This window comes from Apteryx mantelli, chromosome 4 (assembly GCF_036417845.1).
Source record: "Apteryx mantelli isolate bAptMan1 chromosome 4, bAptMan1.hap1, whole genome shotgun sequence".
Taxonomy (NCBI): domain Eukaryota; kingdom Metazoa; phylum Chordata; class Aves; order Apterygiformes; family Apterygidae; genus Apteryx; species Apteryx mantelli.
In genome coordinates, this window is record NC_089981.1 from 22,067,798 (window position 1) to 22,093,985 (window position 26,188).

At 40.0% G+C, this 26,188-nt stretch overlaps 1 protein-coding gene across 10 annotated transcripts in view; it reads left to right on the forward strand.

The window, feature by feature from the left end:
• Positions 1 to 26,188, forward strand: part of TSPAN4 (tetraspanin 4) — a 448,984-nt gene that overhangs the window by 29,635 nt on the left and 393,161 nt on the right. For 2 of the 10 annotated variants that reach the window (XM_067295979.1, XM_067295987.1), the window contains exon 2: positions 19,913 to 19,956. The exons of 7 other annotated variants lie outside the window; for them this stretch is intronic. The gene's annotated coding sequence lies outside the window, so the exon portion shown is untranslated. Of the gene's footprint in view, positions 1 to 19,474; positions 19,559 to 19,912; positions 19,957 to 26,188 lie in introns of those variants that run through there. One more of the 10 variants, XM_067295980.1, reaches the window with a different exon arrangement.

A 26,188-nucleotide genomic window follows, 5' to 3' on the forward strand; every position in this document is an offset into this window, starting at 1 on the left:
CCGTTTATGTTTTCATTGGTTAATGTGCATGGTCACCGGAGCTCATAATTAGAAAATAAGGTCCTTTTAGAAATATGCTTTATAAAGCAGAGCTCAAAATCAGTATTCATTATGAATACCACTGTGTATGAGACTTAGCTATGAGCACCTAGCCACTGTTTGCTTTTTTTTTTTCTTCTTTGCAATCATTGTATTATTCCCCTTGTGGCCCTTTAAAATGTTGGCCTGATTTTGACTTCTGTAGATAATTGAGTAATACAATATATTAGGAAGGGAAGCTAACCACTGAGTTAATTTTGCTCTCTGAAGTGTTCAGCTTCTTAGGCTGATCTATCTTTAAAGGCATGGGTTTTCACTGTAATGACTAAACCGTTGGGGATTATTGCATATGAAGAAATGAAAATTTTAACTTGTGTATTCATTCTGATTAACCTCCTGTATAGAGATAGATTTCAGAATGCAGCTTTTTGGTGGCTCTTTCTTCCATCCACTTCAATTTTGCAGCTTATAATACTGATTTGCACTTTGGCTAATGCTTGTGTAGACTAGGCCCCCCCTTGATAGTCTGATCCTGTATGCATGTCTATTTGTCTGTCAGCTCACTAGTTTTGCATGTGTAGATTTTGACCCTGCTGTGAATTCTCTTGGTACGTGCTTTAAAATGTACCATCTTTCTTGCAATTACTCTCTTGGCTCTTTTTGTAAGAACCAAAGGTGTCCTATGGGAAAAATACTGTCAGAGAAGGACTTTTGGATGCCTGTATTTAGGCTGCTCATAGCCTGATTCCCCTCATTTCCATTTGATGGCACAGTACCACGCTTGTTCTAAGCCTTTTCTGGTCAGTTAATTTGTTCTTTTCTGTTCTTGAATTGGAAACTAATTGAGTACTTGCAAAGGGCGCCAGATTAAACTCTATTTTTCTTTTTGCCTAGGGTGCCAGTGAAAATGCCTTTCCCTCTTCTGTGTGTCCTTAGGAAACTATGTTACAAAAAGAGACTTACATGATCATGTTTGTGTGAGGGTGAGGGACACATGCAGACAATCACCCCAGGCTGGTAACATTTGACTCCATTAGCCAATTTTAATCAAATTTGTCAAAAGGTGGAGGTCTCAAAGATCTCGGGTTTTTTAGTTTTGTGAAAATAGGTGACCTTCCAGTGGTGAGGAGCTGATTTATTGCACCAGCATTAGTGCACGAAATCTAATAAGTTTGAGTGTCCCTGTCTATTTTGGACAGCAGAGGCTCGAAGTATGGCCTCTCCTTCAGGCAGATTAAAGTCTTGTTTTGTGTGTGTGTGTTTTGGGGTCTGCCTTTGTGCTCCCCCCACCTTTCCAAAACACAGCCCTGGCTAATAGTAGCAGAACTGAAACTGCAGTTACTTGGAATTCTCAAACAACATTTTTGTCAGCACTTCAACTCTCTTAACTCTTATTTTATGTTTTTGGGTTTTTTATGGTAAAATGAGTAATTCTAGACAGTGGACTGGCTTTAAAAGAATATTTTTTATTTTAAACTCGCACCGGGGCAGTCCATCTACCTTAACAGATGAAGTTTGTATGATATTTTGGTGAGTGACAATGACTCTCACTGCTTTGAGTGAATAAGGTTCTCCCTCTTTCCTTGGGGTAAAGAATGTTCTCTGATTTTTATGGACATCAGCTGCCGTTTTCCTTTCTTCCAGGCTAGTGGCTGTTAGTAGGGCCATGGAACAATAGACAACACCTGTAGACTGACACTGAGGCCAGGTATAAAATCAAACAGTTCAGGAGTCTCATGCTGACACTTGCTTCCTAATGCAATCATATTTGCTCCTTTGCCAGCTTCATAGGACGCACAAGAGTACAGGCTCTAAGGTGGGACTCTGTATTGTTATTCATTGCTTAGGCTTCCACTTCAGTCTTCAGTGGGTTTTTGGGGAGAAGATTTTAACAAACTGCAGGACATGTTACTGTAGAATTGGGGTTCAGCCCTCAGGAAGGGAAATATTGCTGTTCTTGGGGGGTGGAGTGGACAGTGGAGTGTGTGTTCCCCCTGTCCTCTCCCATCACACGCTGTTCTGTGCCCTCTCGCAGGAGGAAAGATAGTTAGACTTCAGAATCTGATGGATTTGCCAAAAAAAAAAAAAAAAAAGGCGGGGGGGAGAAAAACCCTTTTACTCATTAATCATGTAATAGTTTTTCTTCTATACAGTGTGTGACATCTTATCCCCATGCCTTGCCCCCACCACCAACCTGCATGCTTTAATCTTTTTGCTAGGAAGTCCAGGGTGTTGATTTTCTTTCACTTGATTTAAAACAGCTTCCTTACCTAGATATTATTATTACTTTATGAAATGCTTGAAAAATGTCTAAAGTTCCTGCTTACCGAAGGATCAAACCAGCAAGCTAGAATAAAAAGGGCAAGCATTGTCATCTTTCTTTCAGAATAGCATTGATATATTTTGCTACCTTGTTACCCTGGAATTCTGCTTTGGTCATCCAAAGAAACATACTGAATTTTTCTTGCACAAGTATGTTCCTACGGTTTCTGGGATCCTTCTCTGGGATCCTCCTCTTTCTCTTATGAGAAAGCAACATCGCCTGTGCTATTTCCTATCGGGAAAACGTAGGGGAGCCTGAAAACTGCGAGAAGAGCCAGATGTTTGTTAGCATTGGGGATGTCTGTGTGTTGTTGTTAAGCTGTGGAGTTGCAATTCAGCTTTAGAAAATAGACCCTGAGACCCTGTGAATGGCTGGCTGACTATTCCTTTACCAAGGCTCCTTTCCATGGAATTTTGTTTCGGGGAAGACATGCCTTGTAACAAAACATGAACACGCTAACAGTTGTGCCAGTGTATGTTGGAGGGGGTGGTTCTGGGAGCAGGATAAGCAGCAATAAGGGAAGGAAGGGTTGCTGTTTTGGACAACAGTGCTGGCTTGTGCTAGTACCTGAAACTTGCTCCCAGCCATGTTGATGTGAGACTGTTCTCTCCAGCCAAGGTGGTGAAAGGGCTCCAGGGTCCAGCAGCAGCTGTGTTGTGCCGGGAATGGTTGGTCCCTCTTTCTATAGGGATCTCCAAGTGAGGGTGCATCTTGCATCTCTAGAGCTCTAGTGAGATTGTGTATTTTCCCTTCACCCACAGGCACAGGTAATACTTATTTTTAAAGGAGGGACAGCAAGAAGCAGAAGCTGCTGTGGAGGTATTGCGATATGACTTTGAGAGAGGTGGGTGCCAGGAAAGTAAGTGCTTTCCTCTCTGCCATGAACCCCTCCCAAAGATGTTGCTAATACTACTTCTTCCTTATTCTTCTGTTCTTCTCTCAGACAACAAGACAAATGAAGCTGTAGGGAACATTTTAAAATTTCTTTAAGCACTGTTTATTTTAGTGACTAGCATGTCCTTAAAACTAATTTCTTAATGTGTTTGCAGATCTTGCTGTCTAACTGCATTGGGCAGGTCTGTGGTTATACAAAGTCAAATGCTGTTCTGTTTTAAATGAACAAATTTCAGTGAAGTGAGTAAAATTTGCCATGATGTAACTGAGGAGAGTCTGGTCCTGTCTTATCTAATGATGTGTTTGCTTTGGGCAGTCATCATTATATTGAGGACAAAGAACAGCAACAGATTGGCCATTTTGATACAGATTTTGTACTGCTAGTTTCCTGGTTATTCCCTGAGGCAGAGAGGATGTTGCGTGTGCTCTCTTGACCACTCATTCTTCAGGGACAACTTGGCTGATGTCAGTTGTTAATAGCTGTGTTAAAAGCTTGGAGGAAGAAGATTTTGGTAGTAGATCGTATGAAAAGTTGCCCCGGGAAGGTAGAACTTAACTCCTAAGTTGGCCATACATGCTGTACGCCTGACTTATCACTAGTGCAACAGGCATAATAATGGAGCTGTAAAGGTATTGCAGTTGACTGATTATGATATGAAGCAGGAGCTGATGAACTCTTAATAAATAAAGCATTTTGATCCAGCAGAGCCTTTGGCTTTACTGGAAATATTCATGTTCTTAAGTTCTTTGTTGGATTAGGGTAATATCCTCTAAGTTACCTGGCTGATAGAACAAAGGAAGGAAACTTTAGGAAAGTATAAGCAATCAGCAGATTTTTTTTTTTTTTTTTTTAATATGCTTCTGAGGTTAAAATAACAGGAACCAGATGTAAAATAGCAGATATGTTCAGGACTTGAATTCACTTTGTGCATTACCAAGTCATGGTTCACAGAGAAAGAGGTAAAAACAGCCCTGTGTTCTGCCAAATGGACAGGAATTTTAAATTCTCTTCTGTTCTCACTTCTGAGACACTGAATTCAAAATACCTGTTGCTTGTATAAGTATTTCTGACCTAACTATTTCAAGATACTTTCCCAAAGGAAGCATAATATTAGTAGTAAATTTTATTAGATACTATGCGTTGTCTTTTGTCTGCAAGTAATTGAAGATCCATAAAGTAGGACATCTTTCCAAAAAATATACGAGAAAAACTATTTTCAACATAAACCTTAAATAAAGTTGTATTAACTTGTAGGCTACTGTTGTTTTTATGATACTATAACTCGCTAGCTATTTCCTGCCTCTTTTCTTGGAGTTGGAAGCTCGGCCAAAATATGTTTGGAAGGTGATCAAAAGGGTTTGGTTTGCTGAGATGCATACTTGCTCTTTTGGGACAAAGAACCAATCATCACTTTCTGGTCTGCCTGAAAAAACACTTCCTTCTCTTTGTTATAGATATCTCAAACTATTTTTCTGCCTCACTGTGTTGCTGGAGTCTGAGTTGTCAAATTATGACACTATAACAAATCACACTGTGTAGGAAAGGAGGGACACTAACAGAATGAGTGGACTGCTACAAAAGTGTCTTTTTCTGTGGCTGGTTATCTGAGTTTTTAAGGGGGTTTCTGTGGAAGGGGATGAACTGTTCCTTACACAGAGAGAGCTGGACCACAAAGACACCATTTTCTATTAAGAATCTGTGATACCTGTCATAAAGTACACCCCGCAGCAAATCAGAGGTCAGAAAGGTACTGAAAATGGAAGTGCTGTTTTTTCAAACCCGTTTCCTTTCTTGGGGATCTCTGAGTTCTGATTAGGCCAAGTCCTGCATGAAATCCAGTTGCTAACACCTGGAAATGAGAAAGGCAAAAACTTCAATTTTTGTGATGGTGAACAGCGGAGGTGGCAGAACAATAAGCACTGTCTCATTGCTCCCACTCTAGTGATTCCTGCTCCATGTTCTCAAGCTGGGAAAGTAGGAGGGAATGTATTTCATGTGCTTGCTCTTGGGTCTGGGAGTGCTGCAGGAGCGTACTGTTGTGTCATCCTGCAGCTACCTTAACTGACCAGTTAAGAAAAATCATTAGTTTTGGAAGCCAGCGGGAGAGCAAAAACTGTGAGATGAGGTCTGCCCTAGAGAAGGCAAATTTATTGACATAGGAGTGATCAGCAGAGGCCTTTGCTTTCAAGAGGGCTGGAGTCATCTGTACAGCACGGGAGGGAAGGGAGGAGACTTTCCCTTTGCTGCACCGCTGTGCTGCAGTTCTGCTCTAGAGCACTTTTTAGAGGACTGAAAAAGATGCAGACCTCTGTTTCATGGCTTCCTTTGGCATTCTTCAACCCAATTAGAAAATCTATACAGCAAGTTCTTACTGGGGAACAAATAGCTCCTAATGAAATGACTTAAGCATATATTTAACAGGCTGTGTTGGGATTTGAGGGAAGAGGAGGCCAAAACTTAGCTCCTGAAGATAAGTACATGCTCCAGTCCTGGGGATGACGTGAGTGCTAAGGCTTGTTGAATTCTGTTCCTAAGGAAAGGAAATGGTGTCCTTCTGAATCCTGTAAGGTGAAAGGAAGGGCACTGCTGTGGACAGACTCCCTGCCTTGAACTGAGATTGTGTCCTCTGTCTTCAACTGCAGAGCTACAGACACACGTCCTTTCCCGTCATATGTCTGTGCGTGTGTGAGATGTCTCTCTAGGGACCTTAACGTTGCAGTTACCATGGGAGCCAGTTCAGAGTGGATTGTATGCCATCAGAACTAGAAGATATGTGCCTGTTCTGGTGCAGTATTTTGCAAAGGTTTGGGGTTTAAAAATATGGTTACAAGAAAAGTGTTTGTATTATTTACATAGTGATATAACTGTTTTGTGTGTTGAGCGTTTCTGAAGTCAAACTGGCTCTGTGATAGGACAGTGACCAAATAAGAGCCAGACAGCCTGAAGTGGGTGCGTGTAGAGGAATTTTAATTCATGACCCAAATTTCCCCAGGGAATTTTTGTTTGTTCTGTTTGACTGTGGTGTTTTGGAGTTACCTTGATTTCATTTATATGATGCACTCGTATCAAAATCCAAGAATGTTGTCTCCATGCACATTTCTATTTCTCTTTTTTCCATCATCCTACTTCTGTACTATTCTGCTACTGTTGCCTGACTCTTTCACCAGCTGCAGTGGTCAACAACAGTCCTCAGCCAGAACTTATCTTGGAGGCACTCATTCTAATGAAGACTGCTGTGATAAGAACATTCACAATGTGCAGTACACCACAGACTTGTTTTGTCATCCATGAAAATCAGATGGTTATTCATGCTGGACTCCTGCAGTTTTAAACATCTGTTTGACAGCAGAACTCGTTCAGTGACTGGACTTAACAGCTCAGGGGCAGAGCTCCAGACCCCCAAGATCTCTGGCTTCCTGGGCTGACAGTACTTGTAGCATTCACAGCATCTCTATCCACCAGCGCAACGGAGGTAGCAGATGCATTTTTGTGGACACTTTTTATGTATGAAGTTAAATCAAATCTCTAAATTTTAATTGCTAATTTATTTTAGAAAGAAGAGTCTGTTGTCTCTGACCTACATATGAAATTCAAATGTGACTTTCTGGCTCTTAAAAGACTTTTTTATTGTTTTAGATCTAATATAGTATTAAGACTACAGGGATGCTGTGGTCTCTAACTTTTTTTTAATCTCTGGTAGTGCGGGCTCTAATTTCTCATGGAGAAGAAAGCTATGTCAACAGGCAAACATGGCAGAGAGTTAGGAACTGTTTTATAGGTGGTTGTTTGTAGGTCCACTGGGGAATTACAGAAAAACTTTTTGCTGAGCAGAACTTGTGAGATTTTTCTCCTGCCCTCTTTGTAGAAAATGTCTATTGTTCTTGTTGTTTTGTCTTCTTTCAAGACAAGAAAAATCTAATCTGTGAACAAAGATTTTTAGCATTTAAGACCTGTGGATTTTGATGACTTGTCAAAAAGAAACCCTCCCAAACACCTCTGGAAATCATTCTTTACCTGTGCAAGAGAAAGTTCTGCATTGAAAAATCTAATTCTTTGTTCCAGTGTTATTGGAATAGTTTCATCTGTTTTGTTCATTACTGAAGGAGGAAGTGTTTTCTGCCTGCAAAGTGCATGAGCTATTAAGAAAACTTAACTGTATCACTCTCTAGAGATATTGCCTGAATAGGTAACAGTATTATGAGGGTGCCGTTTCATTCAGGTTTTAACAAATATTCTAGTCAGGCGTGCTTCAGGAACCAGGTGCAAGGGTAAAGATGTGTGCAGCTGAGGAAGCCAAAATAAAATGAGAAGTACAGTATTGCCAAGGAGGTGGAGAAAGAGTTGTTCTAGGTCAAGGAGAGCATAAACATTTGGTGCAGACAATAGGGAAATAATGGAGTCTAGAAAACAGGAAACAAAGGCTGATGTCCTATACTGAATAATAATCTGCTGGTTCCTCTTATCCAAGATTTCCAAAATACTTTATAAACATCAAAGAATCATCTGTTTATGCTGTGATGGTGTCCCTTCAGAACTATATGCCATAAAAGCTTCCATGAATTTTCGTGGTAGGACAGTGGTCGATGATTCAGCTTTTTGGTCCCATAGAATATTGTACCAAAAGGATAAAACCTTTGCAAAAGAGTCCTTTTAATGGAAGGGAAAAGAGGGTATTGGCCCTAGTCTGTAAAATGAACGCCTACTGCAAATGATGTGCCTGATCACATTTCGTTCAGGACACATGCTTTCAGCTTCTAACAGAAGCTGTTTGTACCTGTTTAAAAACATGTATCCTCTCAAAACAATTCATACTGCAGTGCATATGATGCTCCCTCAGGGAAGAGAGAGAGAATGAACTGAACATCAGATATTAGTTGCAGCATTTAGTGCACTGCTGGGAGGCACTTGGATATGACAGTGATACAGGCAGCGTTAAAAGCGAATGCAGCAAAAAAGAGAAAGCGTCTGTGCCAGTGGATTACATTTGATGTTCAGTACAGTATTTCTCTAGAGCACGACTGTGTTTAAGCACCTAGGCCAAAAGCATTCTCACTTAACAGTCCCCAAGTACTCTGTAGATATAGCTAGAGCATGTTGTGGCTCCAGCAAATGGAACAAAGTAGTATTTTTTCATAGTTTAGCTTCTTTTCAGATTAAGGCAAGCCATCTCTGCCAGGCAAAGCTCACCTTGTTGTAGTTTATGTAGGCTTGCAAGCGCCTGCCTGCTCTGTACTATTTGCTGACCAAAGAATGCAAGGATGCATGAACTTAAAACCATTTCTTGCTTTACTGTTATGGACAGGATTTATACAAAACTTTCCTTGGGATTTAGGAACCTACTTTCCTTGGCGTGTGAGCCCTGATACCCTGAGGCTATCTGGAAGGTGTTAGACCTGTGTGTTTTTTCTGCTATAGTGTTGCGCTGAAGATATTGGCCATGCTGTATAAACAGTTTAGGAGGGTCTTCTAAACAGGAGAGAAAAAATACCTATGTATCAACTGTGTAACTATATAAAGAGGTGGAAAAGTGCTGTCTCCCCAGTGCCTACAGAATAATCTACATCAAAGTTAGGATTTGCAGTGGGAAGTGCTGCTAACTTACTGAAAAAAGTATGTTGATATTGCAAGGGGTGCCAGTGTCGGAGAGTGTCTCACACACCAGGTTCTTGATCGCTATTTTTATGTGCAGTTCACATTTTTAGTTTGACATTAACTGTAGTTCTCTAGTTTTCTAGACAGCAGCAAAGATGTTATGAGACGCATGATTTTTTTTTCCCCCCCCCTCTGTTTTGCTGTAATGGAGCTACTCTGTTTAATCTGACCTGTGGAATTTTTAATTCATTTCTAAAAGGATTTCCTAATAAAGAGCTTTATATTTTTAGCTGTGAATGAATGAACTTTAGAAGCACTGTTTTAGTTTTTAAAGCTTGATCTTTAAAAAATGCTGAGCGTCTGTATGGATGATATGTAAGCACTTTGGGCAAGTTCCTGTGCTGATTTCTTTCCTCTTGCAAGCTTCTCAAGTCAGAGGTGGGCTTCTTCCTGTATATTGTTCAAAGGGACTTAGTCCTCTGTGAGACCTGAAGCCAGTATTGCCTTAAAATATGATATTGTCTTAAAACTGGCAATTACCTGGAGTGTGTGTGTGTTGTTTTTTTTTTTTTTTCAGTAACTCCCTGCCTTTATTTTCCTGTGATGTGTGCAGAAAGAAGGCAGCAGTGTAGTTCTTATTTACTTTCTGCTTTGTCTGACCCTGTTTAATGGAAGGCCTTCCTCAAGGGTCACAGTCATGCATCTGGATTGTGGCACCTTGTGATCTTCTCTGCTGTGCTTGAGGGGCAGCATAAAAATGACAGAAGCAGTGGGACAAAATGTAGTGTGAATGAACTCCAGTAGCTTACTTTGGAAAAGCTTTATTCAAGGCATCACATAAAAATTGCAGAAGATAATTTTATGTTTAAAAATGAAAATAGAATTATATAGGTAATCTTTGCAACCTAATAAAAATATCACAGGATACAGAAATTGAAGTGTTAGAGCTTCTTGCAGTCTAAATTGGCATCTAATCTTAGTCAGTAGGTGAAGCAATATTTGAGGATGTTGCTTATGATTGCTTTTCTTTATCACTTAAGAACAAAGTGATGTTTTGAAAACCTTCATGGTCTGAATTGGTCACATAAGGCAATTCAAGTAATAAGCAAAATCTTCAAAGATCAGGGAAACTCCATGTTGTTATCACATTTATAAGTGGTCCAGATCTTACTTTAATGTTGTGAATCTAGAAACTGCATTTTCTGAAAAGAAGTCTGGCTATTAAGAGCAAAATATTATCTGTCTTTACAGCCAGAAACTGATTCTATGTCTATTATCCAGGGGGCTTTGGAATCAACAAGTTGTTTTTCCTGCAGTGATGATGCTCATCTGCTGCAGGGACTGTTCCAGCTCTATAGCAAAGTTTCCATCTCTTTTGGCTGTGGTACCATTTTTCCTGGTCCTTCAGCTTCTGTTAATTCTGTATAACTGTAGCTGTCTAACAGTTAAATATCTAGGTAGTCATTTAGGGCTTCCCTCTGTAGGTGATAGGGGAAGGGTAAGAGGGACCTTTGAGAGGGAGAATCATCCTACCTGTCTGAGGCTTACCTAAAGATGGGATAAATTAGACTTGCTTTAGCTATAAAGGGAGCCAGGAGGTCCCCCTGAGACTCTGCATCTGACAGTTAATTGGCTCAAATTGTATACCAGGCTGTGTGTGTGTGATTTGAACTCCCACCATCATCCTTACAGCAACCACCTGACCTTTTTACAGAAGGTGTACTTTGAGGTCATGCAGCATTTGTAGCCAGAGACACTTTACCTTGGATGCTGAAACTCAGTTTATGTAGGGCTCCCATGCTGGTAGCTTACACACATTTAGATGAGTACAATGGTGGCTCTTTGAAGCAGAGAGAAGCTTCAGAACTTGCTTCTCCTATTGGACCGGCAAAGTCTATCTGCAAAGATATCATGGTGTGCTTGGAAGAAGTTCAGTCTAATTGCTTGAACAATTACCTGCTTACTATAATTATGATCAAGGAGGATGGTCTTTCACTCTGTATACAGCATGATACAACAGAATTCTCATAAACAGAGGGAGCATACCTTAAAAAAGGGTTTTGTGAAATAGGAGCTTGTTATGTACAGTTGAGAATTTGGGAGTTAGTCAAACTCTGGGTTTTCAGGTGTTCTTCCGCCCTCCCCCCACTCCCCCCCAATAATTCCCTGCAGAATTCCACCATTGTCAGTCTTGCAGACCTTCAAGGTCCAGCTGGCATTTTTCCTAGCAGTTTGTCACTCATCTGGAAGATAGTAATGGAAGCGAGTGATTATCTAAAGTTCTTCCATTTTTGTCCGTATCAGTGTATTCTTGACGTCCTGTGTCCTGGAGCTGGTTAAAGAATGGATGAGAGCCCCTGCTGTAAAAACCTCAGCCAGTTCAAAGGCTTTTTTAGCCTGTTGTGTGTGGGTGCCCCCTTCTCCCCTCAAATGATGTTCTTTTCCTTTCCTCCTCTCAAATTTTTTTTCTCAAATGAATTTTTAAAATGCTGAAACTGATAGATAAATAAAAGCAAAGCTTAATCTTGTGTAGTTCCATGCTGTGCTGCAGACTTTGTGTTTGACTTTGAATAAGCCAGCTTGTCTGTGGAATGGAGATGGCCATCTCCAAGGGGCTTCTGAAGGCACGTGTGGTCAGCATTCTGAGTGCCCATACATGCTGTGCAGTAAACTGGTGGATGGAGAAAGGAAAGTTACTGGGATATTCCTGCATAGCTGGAATGACTAGGGAAAAGTCATATGCAACCAGCCTTGCTTTCTTTTCTCCTTTCCCCTCCCATTTCAATGTTTTAGCTGGAAAGTTCTGAAAAAATTTCCCTAACCAGTTTTAACTTTGTATAAAGACAAGATTTCATTTGTTTTTCTTTCTGTGCTAAATTTCAAAGAGCTTCACAGTGTTGTAGGTTGCTAAGCTGACAAAAGAAGATCAGCAGGAGAATGAGTTTTTTCAGGCAAATTTCCTGACCCAAGACAAAGGCAGGAAGGAATTGTCAAGGTATGTTTTTGTCACAGGAGCAGACTAAGAAAACTGGACTCCTATTGGTTCACCTTCATAAATAGGTTGCTCTGATGAATTGTGGTTCATTCCAGCTGGAGCCTAGGGTCCTGTGCTAGGCCTGGAGTAATAGTGTGAAGACGGTTGCTTTCAGATCATGTCAAATACCATCCTTGCCATGCCAGGAGTTAGCATTGCAAATTGTCTTGGTGGTAGACTGAGAAACCTCATCTTTGAATTTGAATGACTAAAAATGTGATTTATTTTCTAAGATAAGGGTGTCTTTCTCCTCTGCTTGGCTTTTGATAGATAAATTGAATTTCTAGAGAGCCTCTCCACCCAGGCCTGTAGCTGTCCAGGCCAGTCACTTGCTCATTCGTAATGCTACAGAGCTAGTTCTGCTTCAGTGATGGATAAGGAGTTGTGTTCAACCTGTGCTTGATTACTGCAAGGGAGCAGTTTATTAATGTGTTCTCATTTTTAAGCCTATTATAACTCCTTCACTTTGATTAATCTCATTGTGGAGCTCTTTACTCTTTTAGTCTGTGTAAGATGCAAGTCCAATTGTAACAAGTGCTTCTATTGCTTCCCTCATAGCTGAGGGAGGAGGCAAAAGGGCTATTGATTTTATATAAAAATGAATTTGAGACTTAGAGGTAAGACTTGATCCAAGGCTTATTGGAGTCAGTGGTGATCAGTCACTAGACCTCAGTGGATTTCAGGCTTTGGTATCTGATGACTTACTGCTATGAGGCTCAGCTGACTGCGTAGTAGGGGTTTTGCAGGTTTTCATCAAGTGTTCAAAAGCAGCAAACTGTCATGTTGTGGGGAAGGGACCATATACTTAACAGCTGCTTGTTTTATTCTTGTGATCCTGTTGTCTCATCCTTCTGTACACTTCAGTCTTGAACATGTGATCATATAGTGCATGTGATAGAGCTTCATAATGAAGCACACAACTCCAGATAATACAGCTGAGTTTTAGGAACATCACAGAAGCCTTCAGGGATAAAAGATTAATTTCTTTAGCTCTGAGTTGTCAGTTGATAAGTATTAATACATATTTAAAAAAATGAAAACTGTAACGTGAAGACCAAAGAACTGGATGGAGACATAGAAAGAGTGTAACAAACAGGCATGAACTAATGATGTAATTCAGAGGTTCAGCTGTGTCAGCAATTTCTATGCCTTGTTTCTACAGCTGTCATCTTCCAGGATTCTTCCCTGTACAGTGTTAGGTAATATATTTTCAGCTGGAGTAATTTGGCATGGCTGCCCATTAAATTTAAGAATAAATATTTTATCTTATATCACTTCAAGATGCTATTCATAAAAAGAGGAGAGGAGAAGGAGTTATCCATGCATCTGTCTTTGAAAGAATGTGTCTATCTGTAAGGTCTCTATAAAGACAGGCTTAATCTGTACATCTAAAATCTAGTAAATCTAAAGAAAACAGCAAAATGGAGTCTCTGTTCTTGGAGCTTACTCTTTCCTGTTAAGCATATAGAAGGAAGACAATGGTGTGGGTTTTTTTTTTTTTTTGTTTTGGGGTTTTTTGAGTGAGAAGGAACATGAAGTATTGTTTGTCTGCTGTGTTTGCTCTTAACAATGGCACTGTACAAATGAAAGGAACAGAGTTCGCATACTGTGTCAATGCTAAATGGAAGTAGGATCTATATAATGGTTATTGTAAAACTATTCATCTATTACCTTTGCTTAAAAAGCAGCTGGTCACTGTCAAATGTGTGATTCAGTTGAGTGATAATGAACATCTGTTTAAGCTAATAGCTTAAAATTTGGGGGTGGGCGGGGGGGCGGACACCAATGCTTTGTGCTTAATTTGGTGTTTTATCTGTTATTATAACACCCAGTAAGTACCCCTGGGCTCTCCTTCCTATTGGTACTGCGCATTCCACTTAATGACATGAATGGACAGTGTGGATAGCAGATTTCTCTCAAACTATTTGCCTTTCTAAAGAGGCTGTCGTTACTCCATAACCCAGTTTGATTCAACCTGAGGTTTTATGTAGCTTCCCAGAAATGCACTGGCTGTTATACTGCATTGCTTGTTATGGAGCTGCTGAATCTGTTCAAGCACTCTGATGGATTGCATGCTGAGACTTGTGGTGAGATAAAATGACAATGTGGAGAGAACTCCTTTTGTACTGAGAGTAAACTTACTGAGGTGGGAATTTCAAAATCCCATACCAGAACTTTTCAGTTTTGTCATGGCGTATTTCAAAATGATGCTAGTTATGTCTGATAACTCTGGCTTATCATTTGTTGTTACCACTTTACAGGTGGAGTAACTTAGTCTAGAGGTTGAACTGGAGGAGAGAGGAGGGAAGTGGTGGTCTACCAAGGGCTGCTTGTGAAATAAACTACCCCAAGAACTTGTAAAAATGAGGTGTAATTTGAACTACACCTTCACTGAGATGAATGAGGCAGTTCCAAACTCTTTGCAGACTCCAGAAGCTACAGCATTTATGTTTGCTCATAATTTTGAGCTTTTCTTTACAGTCATACATTTTTGTTTAGAGACAATGTGTCCTACTTCTCTTCCTCCAAAGAAAAGAAAGGTTAAAAGAAGTTTGTAGAGCTAAAGAGCCAAGAATAGAACTGGGAACATCAGATTCCCGCTTTTCTTTCAGTTTGACCGTAAATTCATGGAAGCAGCTTTGTCAGACTGCTTTTGCAACTAGTAAGTTGTTTGATATTTTGGATACATCCAGAAAATATCCGCCTGTGGTTTGCAGTACTAGTAAGAATTAGTAGGAACACTTTTTTTTTTCTTTCTTTTTTTTTTTTTTTAAAGCATGTGAAAGGCACAGGCAGAGGAGTACATATGATTGAGTTGGATGGGATTTTTTTTTTGTTTTCCTCCCATGCTTAATACTCACCATATGAATAACAGTTCTATTTAAAAACAATACTATTCTTCCAAACACTTATAGTCTAGAAGTAAATTAAACTACATAGTGTTAGAAAGAGCTTCCTTTCTTCTCTCCAACCATTTAATATGGACATCTGTTTCCTTGCTATTGAAGCCTCAGTATTGAACGCTGTGGTGTATATCAGGGTTGTTATAATCATCTGCTATTTGAAATGAAAAGAATTGAAAAAGTGAACTACATAATTCTATCAGATTTTTCCTGTAGGTTTTCCTTAATTTGAGAGCGAGATACATATGTTTCGGTACTGCTCTCTCTTGTTCAGTGTTCCAGTATTAACAAGATGAAAATATTAGTGAAACCCTACAAAAGTTATTGTACTTACAATTTTAAAAGTAATTTATTCAGTAGTATTACTGAATATCAGATGCTGTTTCAAATTAGGTTTGTAGTGCAAGTTAAAAACTTGAAAAACATACTGTAACAAACTCAATGTCAGGCTATAACCATAGCAAGTTACTATCAAAATTAAAGACAGTGTATTGGGAGTCTTAGGTTAGGTCTGCCTCCAATAACCCTGATCTTTTGAAGTGCTTGAATCACTCTACTGAACTCATTAGTGCTTAGGGGCTATCTTTCTATTATTTGAAAGCCTTTAAAAGAACTGGTTGTTGTTGTTTTTTACTTCTGTATTTCTCTCACCAGACAGCTAAACCATATTGGTCACATAACATTCTCTTCCCCCCCCCCTTTATTATTTCATAGCTTTTTTGCACTTCACCATGATACTTCTTTTTCAGTAACGGTGTAACTCTTGGAACTGAGTTAAGAACAAACAAGCCCTCTATAAAACCTTACAAAATTGATTTTATTTATATATAGAAAGAAGAACAATTAAATGTGTGTGTCTTAAAGGGAGAATGAGATCTCTTGTACAGATTTGGAGCTTAACTGAAGTATTGTGCTAGCTGGTGAGCTTTACTGATGTCTTGAGTATGTGTTAAATAAAAAAGGTATCTTTTATATTAGGGATGGATTTATTTGACAAAATTGAAGATCTTGGCTGAAATGTTAGCTCTGCCGAAATTGGTGTTTCTGGGATTTTCCTTGTAATTAATATATTTAAAGAAATTGCTTTATGGACTGGTATTTCCTCCTTGTCACTACAGTATCTGAGCACCTGCTAGTATGTTAAGTTGACATGACTTAACATGTGGCCTAATGCAGTTTGTTCCCTTTTTGTTCTGTGTGCGTTTTTATTAAGAACAAAGAAGAAAATTATCTTATGCCAAATGCCAGTGGTTGGTAATCCCTCTAAAATCTGATCGTAGTCTTGCAACTGATTGGGAAGCAGCTGCTACTAGTGAAACAGGGCTCTCTGAAAGTAGTATTAGGATCCCTGATACAGAGCAGAAATATGGGAGTGTATCTTATAAACCTCTTAGGCCATGTAAATAAATGATAAACATCAGAGATGATGTTGTTTTTTTCTTGCATGTCTGAGACTAACGTGGCCTTGTTCCAGGTCACGTATTTATGAGATTTCTTGACCCAAGAAGAAAATGAAGGGTCGGCTCTTAAGTGGTGTAAACACTCATGGCTCCAGAGAAGACAGACTCTTGACTTAGCCAAGCAGTTAACTACAAATTCTGTTAGGTGTTTGTATTTCCCTATAGGCTCACATCTATGTGCTTCAGTGATTTTATTTGTTTTTTGTTTTTTTCCTGTGTGAGGATCTGGTCCTACAGATTCAATTTAAATTCTCATTGGAACATGACTAGAACTAGAGTGAATGACTTCTGCCTCAGCATTTAGGTGGTCATCTGTGGCAAAGTCTACAATTTTGGATGTCTTATCTTGCAAATGAACATCCAGATAGCCAGCCATAAACTTGTGACTTTCTTTCTCTCCTGCTTCTTCTGGCCCATAAATATGGAATTATTTACACAAAATAGCATGATTTCTGTTAGCAGCAATTGTGAGACTCACTCCAAACTGCCCAGCTGTCCATGTACTCTCCTAGATTGTGAGAGACCCTGGCTCAAACTTCTACTCTGAATTGGCATGGGAAGGATTTGACCTGGATGTTCCATATTGTAATCATCCAGAATTGGGACACATGCAAATGTCCTAACTATTGAGTGTATGTTTGGTACTACACTTTCCTCCTTTGCTCAGTCACTTCAGCATTCTGACTCCTCTTTCCTTCCCTTGCCTAGATGAACCATGCATTCATGCTCTGTCTTTCTGATCCTCCCAGCCCGACTGCTCAATGGCCAGTTTCAGCTGAATATGGCACAGGCAGGCAGAAATTGCAAAGATAAGATGTTCCGAAGCGTTTTGTGAAATAGTTCTCCTGAAATAAGGAGATGTATTTTGTTAGTTCTTTCATAGTGGGAAAAGCTACAGCGTGAACTCGGCATTTGTTTAACAGCAGAAAATCCACGCTGGAGAGAAGTGTTATGAGTGCCCTAGCTGTGGGAAAAGCATCAGCTTGAACTCAGACTTTCAGGAATGCCAGAGAATCCAACCACAGGGTACAACGGGGACAGAGAAGTAGGCTCTGTTGCCCCGAGCTTGTTCTTTTTAAGAAAACAAAACCTGGGAAATTTAACCTAAATGTGTCAATAGTTTTGAGTTAGCCAGAGTGGCCTTTTTTTGGTGAAGATATTGTTTGCCTAAAACTTGAGAAATTATCCTGTCTCTGTGCTTGTCTGGAGAGAGCTTCCGAGAAGATGAGCATAAGAGGAATTAGTTAAAATAACAAGAATTCTTATCTTTAGCTTCCGCCAAGGATCCTATGAGATCATTTCCTTTCTTCAGGAGAGAAAAGACTGAAGTTAATTTTTCCAGGCAAGTAAAGAGACTAACAAATGTGCTCAGAGGTGTGAAAGGTAATGCAAATTTAATCTTATGAATGTATACATTGTATTTTATTACTGATAAGTATTTATTAGAAAAAAATGAGGGAGGATGCTTATTTCTTCTAGAGAAATACAATTATTCTTTTTAAATAAAAATGTACCTTTAGAAATCTACATGAAATGCAACTCCATCTAACGAACTAATCCAGCCTCTAATTAGAGAAGATTACATTTTCACCTTTTCCAAGCTGTGGGAAATATTTCTGTTTTTGGGAGGCAATGCCTGATAATTAAGATATGTAGTTTGGCAAGCTGCACTGACCCGTAACTGAAGATTTCGAGCAATGTTTGTCTGGAGTTTTAAGACAGCATTTCTTGTACGTTTTCTGTTTTGAGGAACTCAAAAAGATGTTGGTATCTTGTGGCTTAGAGCTGAACATGTTTGCCTGTGTCAGCCTTTCCTGGCTAATGCAGAGCTTAGTCTACACCTTGCTAGAGATGACACAACTTGAGAAATCTCTCTTCGTTCAGAGAAATGTCATTGGTGGCCTTTTGCTGTTCTCACATTTTGTCATGCAGATAAGCTGAACAGGTAGTCTCTGTATCCTATCTCTCTCTCTACCCAACCTGACCACCTGTGTATGATCTCCCGCTTGATGAATCTCCCCCTTCTGGCAAATCGCAAGGTATTTGGGGGCACTTGTGTGTGCATCTGGTATGCTGGGAGATGTACAGATTACTTATGATTTTTCAGTTGCAGGGAATCTTAGTTTTGTCATACATGAAAAGATTCTCCGGTAGGTTGCACCAGATTGAAAAGAGCATCACAGCACTTGTGGAAAGGTGGGTCCTAGGGAGCAAGTCTTGCAAGTGATTGTCTCCTGTTGAGAGCAGTGGCAGATGTTGGTGTCTTGGCTACATATCGTTCAATATATTACAGTGAGTTCCTTCACCATGCTGAGGGATCTAATTAAGTGGTTAGAACTAGTGGGAGGACAGAAGTGTTTGCAGGAATATGGAAAATGAGACTTTCCTTGCTATTGTTTTGGTGTAAATTGGTAGATTCCCAATAAAATCAATAACCCCCAATAATTTATATAAACTTATTTCTCTTTGCAGAAACAATTTGCTTTAATGATATTAATTGGTCTGGACAGTAGATGTCCGATGCTACTGGTACATCTGCTGTTCATGAAATCTCATGAAAATTATTTTTTTTAAGTAGTCTATTTTTAACAACAGTGCTGCTGTAACATTAATGCTCTGAACCCCATGTACAGAGCATAGACCCTGATGTTTTTTTGTGTGTGCTTATTAGATGGGAACAGCTGGATATCTGAGAACACAATTTGTTACCAGGGTTTCTCTAAATGCTAAAAGGCTGTTGCTGTTCCCCTTGGCTCCTCTGAAGTTTGTTATGAAACCAGACCTTGTATAATATTCAGAAGAACAATCTTCTGAAAAGGGGAATGTTCACCATCCTCATTCACCATCCTTGAGGTTGCTTGCCCAGAATTTCTAGCCCAGTAGATGGAGAAGGAGACCGGGAGCTAGGGGAAGATGTTCTGGAGCAAGCCGTGTGCACTGTTGGCTCCTAGTGCATCACTGGCTGCTTGTTTATCGTGCATGAAAAGCTGGATGAAGAACAGTGAGGATAATCACTCTAAACCAGTTTCTGCTACTGGAGCCGAGTTCTGTCATGAGACTTTTTCTCTCCAAGTATTCCTAACCTCTTTGAAATGTGTTTGCTAATGGAGTTTCTTTCTGATGGCTCTTTTGACTGTTTTCTCCTTGGGTCTGATGCTGTCTAACAGAGACAGTTTCTTGGACCCTTCTCCAAGACAGTGGGTATTGGCTGTTGTCACAGATGGGAATCCAGGCAATGCTAACCGGTGCTCTGATGCCAAATGGAGATGCTTGTGATCTTGACCACAGGGTGGAGAGGATACCCTCGAGCAGGTGACTGGATCTTGCTCACTTTTCTATTTGTAGATTATTTGTCAGGTCTGTCCAGGGCAGAGAACTTTAAAATATTCGTTCCTGCAGAATGATGAGTTCTCTGCTGTGCTAACTGTCCTTGGCACAGGGCTTTTTTCTTCCTTTCATTTTGTTTCTGTGAGCAATGTGTTTCAATCAAAAGGTTGCAAAACCATGTTTATAGATTCTTTTCTTGTCTTGATGTCAGTGCAGGACATTGTTGTCTTGTGTCATTTTGTAGATCTGGTGATAGCGAATGCCTCAGTCAGTGCTGTGTAACAAAGCTAGACTAAGAATTATAGCTTTCTAATATTAACTTGTAACTAATATTTACAGGACATGGGGGGAGATCACAAGGCCCGTTATCAAAGAGCTTCCATGTGAGTAGCAGTGTCTTTTAACCTCTTCACCTGGGATCCTTGTAACTGTTTTTCCTTGCTACCACTGAGAGCTGATCCTTCTGCTCTGCCTGCCTGATGGAAGCATGTGGCACCACAGAGCTGCTGTACCATCCTTTCCTCTCTTCCCCATGTGATTTCACATGAGGATAAGGATGCTCTGTCTAGAGTACATTGCAGCCATGAGGCCTAAACAGGCATGTAGATGACAGAGTATCCCAATGCAATTGGGATTGTGCATGCATGTATTATACCTGTCTTGATTTCAAGAGAACATAAGTTTTCTTACATGCTTTACCCTGTTTGTATTTTGTTGCATGCTCGCAGCATGCACCCAGTAATGTAATGGTTGAAATTACTTTGGCCTTTGACAGGATTACAGTTGTTCTATTACTACAGGATTTCTTCTGCTGGGTTTTGTGCTAACACACATCACCATAAAGGTCCTGACTGAAAAGCTGTTATTGGCATCCTAAGGCCTGTGTAGGCTAAAACATGTACAGTTGTTGCTACACACAAGTTTTGGAATGGTAACAGCAGGAGCTCAGCATCCAAATAGTAAGCTACTCCCAATATTTTTTTTAAGTCTTCCTCCATGGGAAATTGAGAAATAAAATACATGCAGTGCAGTCAAATTTCTGTCTCTCACTCTAAGACTTATCTGATCATCACGTCCTCAAAGTTCTTTTAAAAATGGTGGCTGTTATTTAAGGATGTTATTAAAGTCCTTGCTTTGGAGAGTTTGGATAAATGTAGAATTTAATTAAATTCATTTTCAGCAGCCTTTCTTTCTGCATGAAAAGGTGACCTTTATAAAATGCCAATTACAAACCCTAGAGCCTGCTGCTTGCATTCTTGTGTGTGTGTATACACATGCACATATATATTTACACAAATATATACATATATATACACAATTATATATGGCACACATAAAATAAAGGCACTTTAAAACATGTTTAAACACATTATTGGTATTTAAAGACCCCTTAACTTGAAGAGCAGTGTTGTATAAGGGCATACATTGGAAAACTGTAGCTAGTGGTAGGCTCAGGTTCTTCTAAAAGTGGCCCGGTTAGTCAGATTTGTGTCAGAAAATGTGCCTAGGGCTGGGAAGGTTTGAGGGCCATGGTCTAGAAGTCAAACTGTATGTGTCTGAGTTATGGCAGGGCTTAGAGTCATTGCTAAAGGTCATGTACTTGCCCCTGTATGGGTACGTAGTAAGAGAGAATTTCTAACCTAAAAAGCCTATAAACTAGCTAGGTTGAAAAATGTTGGGAAAACCATGGCTCAAAGAGAGGGAAAGTGACTGTCCAGGTCACACTGTATGACAGCATTTCTTTTGAACCCCTGCTGAGCGTGCTGTCCCCTAGACCAAGCTGTCTTTTCTTGTTCCTGGGTTCATCACTCATTCACATGCACAGTTTCCCCTCTTTGCTAATGCTAAGTAGTCTAGAAGGGAGACATCTAAAAAGCTTTCCTCAACTAAGAGACAAGTGTGAGTAAACACAATCTCTGGAGAATATGAGGGTCTTCTATGCTTGTTAAGTTCCCTAGATTGAATTTGCCTTTAATATGCCCTTGGGGTTGGATTTCAAATGTATTTAAGTTTCTAGAGACATGAACAGATGCTTAGTAAGATTTTTCAAAGGCTTTTACTTGCTTAGGAGCTTTTGAAAATTCCTTTAGGTGTCTGTGTGTGCCTTTAATCTCCTCAATAAATTTGCGAATTCTCAGAGCCCGTTGTTCAGCATTTGGGACTTGAACAAGGTCTGGAGTCTCTGCCTTCTGTCCATATTTCTGTAGGGGTATTTGTTGTGACCGGGAGATTTGTGTGCTGACAGTAACTGTGTAAATGCATATGGGTTCCGGTTTCGAGTCTGGCCCTCCATAGCACAGGTGTATGATGCTCTTGTAATACTTGTTATGGACACAGAGGGTTTGTGGATTTTGTAATCAGCATCTGTCCTCTTGGGAAGAGTGATTCTGCTGTCATTCTTTGAGAAAATCCCTTCTTCAGAATAGATTTAAGTAAAAGAGATGTTATTTGAATGTTAATGTATGCTTATGCTGACTTATGGCATCATACAGCTTGCAGGCAGTTACAACCCCATTTTCTTCAGCCAGTGGAAACATGACTGTAAACAAATCCTTATTTTACTGGGAAGGATTTACTTTAGTCTTTGTTTCTTGCCTGTTTACTTAAGAACATAAAATGGGGATAGATGGCAGAGCTAGTGCAAGAATTGTACATTAATTTATCCTTGAAATTCAGCGCACACACACACAACTTAAAACTGTTCTTCCACGTTTTGGAGTTGAAATTTGTCCTGTTGAGATGATAGCTCAGCAGTGGAGGGAAAGAGCTCTTAAAGGTTTCAGGGAAAAAGTGGATGGATTTCTTTCCTCCACTGCATTCGGTTTGAATACTTTAATTTGTTTGGGCTGCTCGTTTTAGCACCTGATTCTGAAGTCCCTTAACTCCAGGGAGTTTTGGACCAGGCCTCAAAAATAAATATGGAAGAAACTGCATGCGAAGCAGTGCATGTAATAATGTTTGCTGCGATAGCTGAGAACTTGTCTTTTGCTTTAGGGAAGCTGTATCTCATCTCAGAAGCTCTCTCCTGTGTTACTTATTGCCAAATTATTTTTTCCTCCTCCAGTAAATAAATGTGAGTATGATGTAATTTAGTTAGACTCATAGAGGAAATTTTAACAAACTTGGTAAATAAGATGAAGAATCTCCATTTGTAATCTGAAGTGCGAATTTTTTGATTTTTAAATTGAAATGTGAAGGGACTGAGGGGTCAAGCAGAAGCTCTTTGTGGATAAATATTTGGAAGATAATCTGCCAAATAAGTTTTGTGCCAAGAACCAGTTGTGTTGTTGCTTTATTTTCCCGGTGATTTTTTTTTCTTTTGCGTTTTGCAGGGCTCCGTGTATGTATTAAAAAAAATAACTATTAAACCAATGCAATAAAACCTTGCAAATGCCAAAATGATTGCTGGGAAATAATTGTCACTGAAACCTGTACCATATGTTAACTTGCTCCATCATGTCTTAAGAGTGCTCCTCATAGAAAATTAAATTGTGTTGAGCCAGCTTGCAGTAGAAAGTAAAGCATTCCTTGCCTAGAGTATGCACTGGGTAATTAAAGAAGGCACCTCTGTGCGGAGGCTGATTTGAGTGATGTTCAGGTCTATTTTATTTGTTTTTAAGTTTGCGCGCTTGCTCTCTTGCGTGCACTCTCTCAACACAGCGTATTCATTTCTCAACTGCCATTATTATGTAACAGTTCTTACCTGTCATATCCGTCACTGGTATTTTCTTAGAGCCAGGGACTGTTTCTTTTGACGGTTTTGAAAAACTGATGAAAGTGTCTCAATGAACTAGAATCATCTTTCCACTGACTCTGAGCTTTGGATTAGGCCCTTGATGGGGGCTATGGTGAGACCACTGCATTTGTTCCTAAATTGTTATGCAAGGTGGGATTAAATCCTGGCACTGAAAGAGCTCTGTTCCTTGTTATTTAGCCTTATGCTCTCTAAACTAGATTTTGGGAGCTGAGTTGCACTGAAGTGTTAAGACAAGTGACTATTGTTCAGTCTGATGGCGAACCAAATGTCAGAAATGAGGAAGCTGTGGCTGCGTGTCTAATGTGAAGGGGCAGTGAATACAGGTCAGCAGAGAGTGAAAGAGGTGGTGAATAGAGCCAGATTAGTTCTGTTGATTTTTGTGTGGATATTTCTATCCTAAGGATGATGTGGTATTTCACTAGAGTCTCAGCTGACCTCTTTATAATGTCAGTTTGCTTGTAGCTGTTGCTGTTTCTGAGACTTAGATAAGCAGATTGCTCTGGTGCTTGTGCAAAGTAATTGCTTTCTTTGGGAGCTCACTCTTGATGGAGGAGAGCTGCTCAGATCCTTCTGTCCAGTGGTTCTCAAAGTTTCTGTAACCTTTCTTGTGAAAAATTGTACTTTGCTCACCTTGTTGGAGTCCATGTCCTTCCCTCTTGAACTACTCTGCAGAGCTGCCTTCCCCGTCTCTTCAAATTCCAGTTCCAGGAGTGTGGCTCCTGGGTGCTGAAGGTCATCCCTAGTACCTCACCTGTGCCACATCTGCACCTTGCTGAACTGCCTGGTCTTGCTCAGCAAACTGCTGTGCTAGCTCATCTACCTGCCAGGGCAGTGTCCCTCCATCTAGTGTCTTATCTAGTGTCTTAATCTCAGCACATTGCAGCAATAACTTGAGATCTGCCTGCTACCTGGATGACACTTCTTGCAGTATAACTTAGTGTGGATTTTTGTGTTGTCTTGGGGGATGACAGTAGGAACTGGAGGAAGAAGGTATCTGTAATGCTTGTAAATAAATATGGTAGCATGTGTCTTCATAACTGCAGCTGTAGCAGTGAGACCAGTGGTTTGTGGGGTGAAGAGACTTGGAGCTCTGCTGCTGACCTTCTCTGTGAACTGTAAATTTTTAAGACATGATTTGTAAACTCTTATCTTGTTTATGGAACAAAGCTCAGATCCCCTGAAGTCTTTAGGTAAGTCTTTAGGGTGTGGGTGTGGCTCTATAACATGCATACTATATATGTATGTAGTACTGTGTATACTATGTATAGTATACACAGGAATTCTGCATGTGGCCTGCAACATCGGAGATGTTTGTGTATCTGATCGCTTCCTGGTTTCAGAAGTGTTGGGCCTCTTAATCCAACTGCAGACTGGGCTCTAGCTGTAACGATGGGAATGTTTGTTCCCAAACAGCTGGGGTGGTAGATTTACTCTTGGCAGTGTTATCAGTCAGCTTCATGGCAGAGGCTCTCCAAAGGTGGCAAAGAGGATGAGTCACTAAGAGTCCCTTGTGGGCTTAATAAGTGGCAGCACAGTCTTTCTTCTCACTCAGGAGGTCACCAGTCCTCTTCAGCATTGTCATTTGAGCTCCCTTTCTTTCTTTCCTCCTGTTGTGTATGGTTTCACTGTTTTATTGCAAGGCACAAGTAAAAGCCAAAATGCTTGTATTGCCATCTGTTAGGCTGTCTGTGTAGCTCTTTAGTTTTTCTTTTATGCTAGGTTATGTCCCGGAACGCTGGGATAACATGTGGTGTTCATCAGGTATTTCTCAATAGGTCAACAACAGCCCTGATCCGGTGGAGATCTGTGTTAACAGACAGAAGTTGCCAAGTCATTAGTGTTTGACAAAGCTGAGCTGCTTGCAGAGTGGGAGCCAGTCACCTATGTTAGTCCTCTCTGTTGCCAAGACCGGTCCATTTAGTGACTTGGAGATGACACTTGCTTCCCTTAATTTTGAGATGTTGCATTTGTTTCCTTCTCTCTTGGTGTCCAGGATAGGACTGCTGTCAAATTTTAGCAGCAGCAGGCATTGAATCACTGGGAAGCAGAGGCTGATCTGGGTCTAGTTATGCAACCGTGGGGTGAGTATGTGATATTGAAAACATAGGAGTGACTGAGCCTTAAAGAACCCTTGGCTAGCCTTCGTTTTAACAGAAGGCAAGCGGCTGCGGTGTGGAGCAGAGGGTAATAATTCAAATTGGTGACACAAATCACTGATGGTGTGACTATGATCTGTGTTGGCAAGCAGAAAATTTCAACAGCTCCTTTAAATCTTGCTTTGTATCCTTTTTTCAGTTAGCGCTATCATTGGTTGATATAACTAAATTGATTATTGGTGATTTGAGGACATTTGAATGACACCCATACAGTACTGTTTCATTTAACTGTCAAAAAAATCTTTAATGTCTTGAATGCAGATCAAGGGAGAAAAAAAAGGAGGGAAGGAAAGGTCAATCTATCATAACATGTCCCCTGTATAAAATTAACTAAACTCTTAAGCAGAGCTATTACTAAGTGATTGTTTCTGGTCCCTGGGGTCTTGATCTACCTAAAGTATTTTGACACTTAAAGATGCAGCTAGGAACCAATTTAAAGACAAGAATGGTCCTATGACATTTAGGTTTCTAGAACAAGTAGATTTCTGACTTTTCCACCTTGCTTCTATTTATAGAGCAGAAAAGAGAAACTGTCTTGCTTTTTCAACACTCAATTTATTTTTCAAGTGAAGTATTGACATTTGGGGAAAATGCAAATAAGAGTATTCACTCTTTGGTACTTACTGTTGCAGTACTTGACACTGTGCTATATTTAAAAAGCTTGAGTTAACCTCAAAAGTCAAAGATCTATTATGTGTGCAA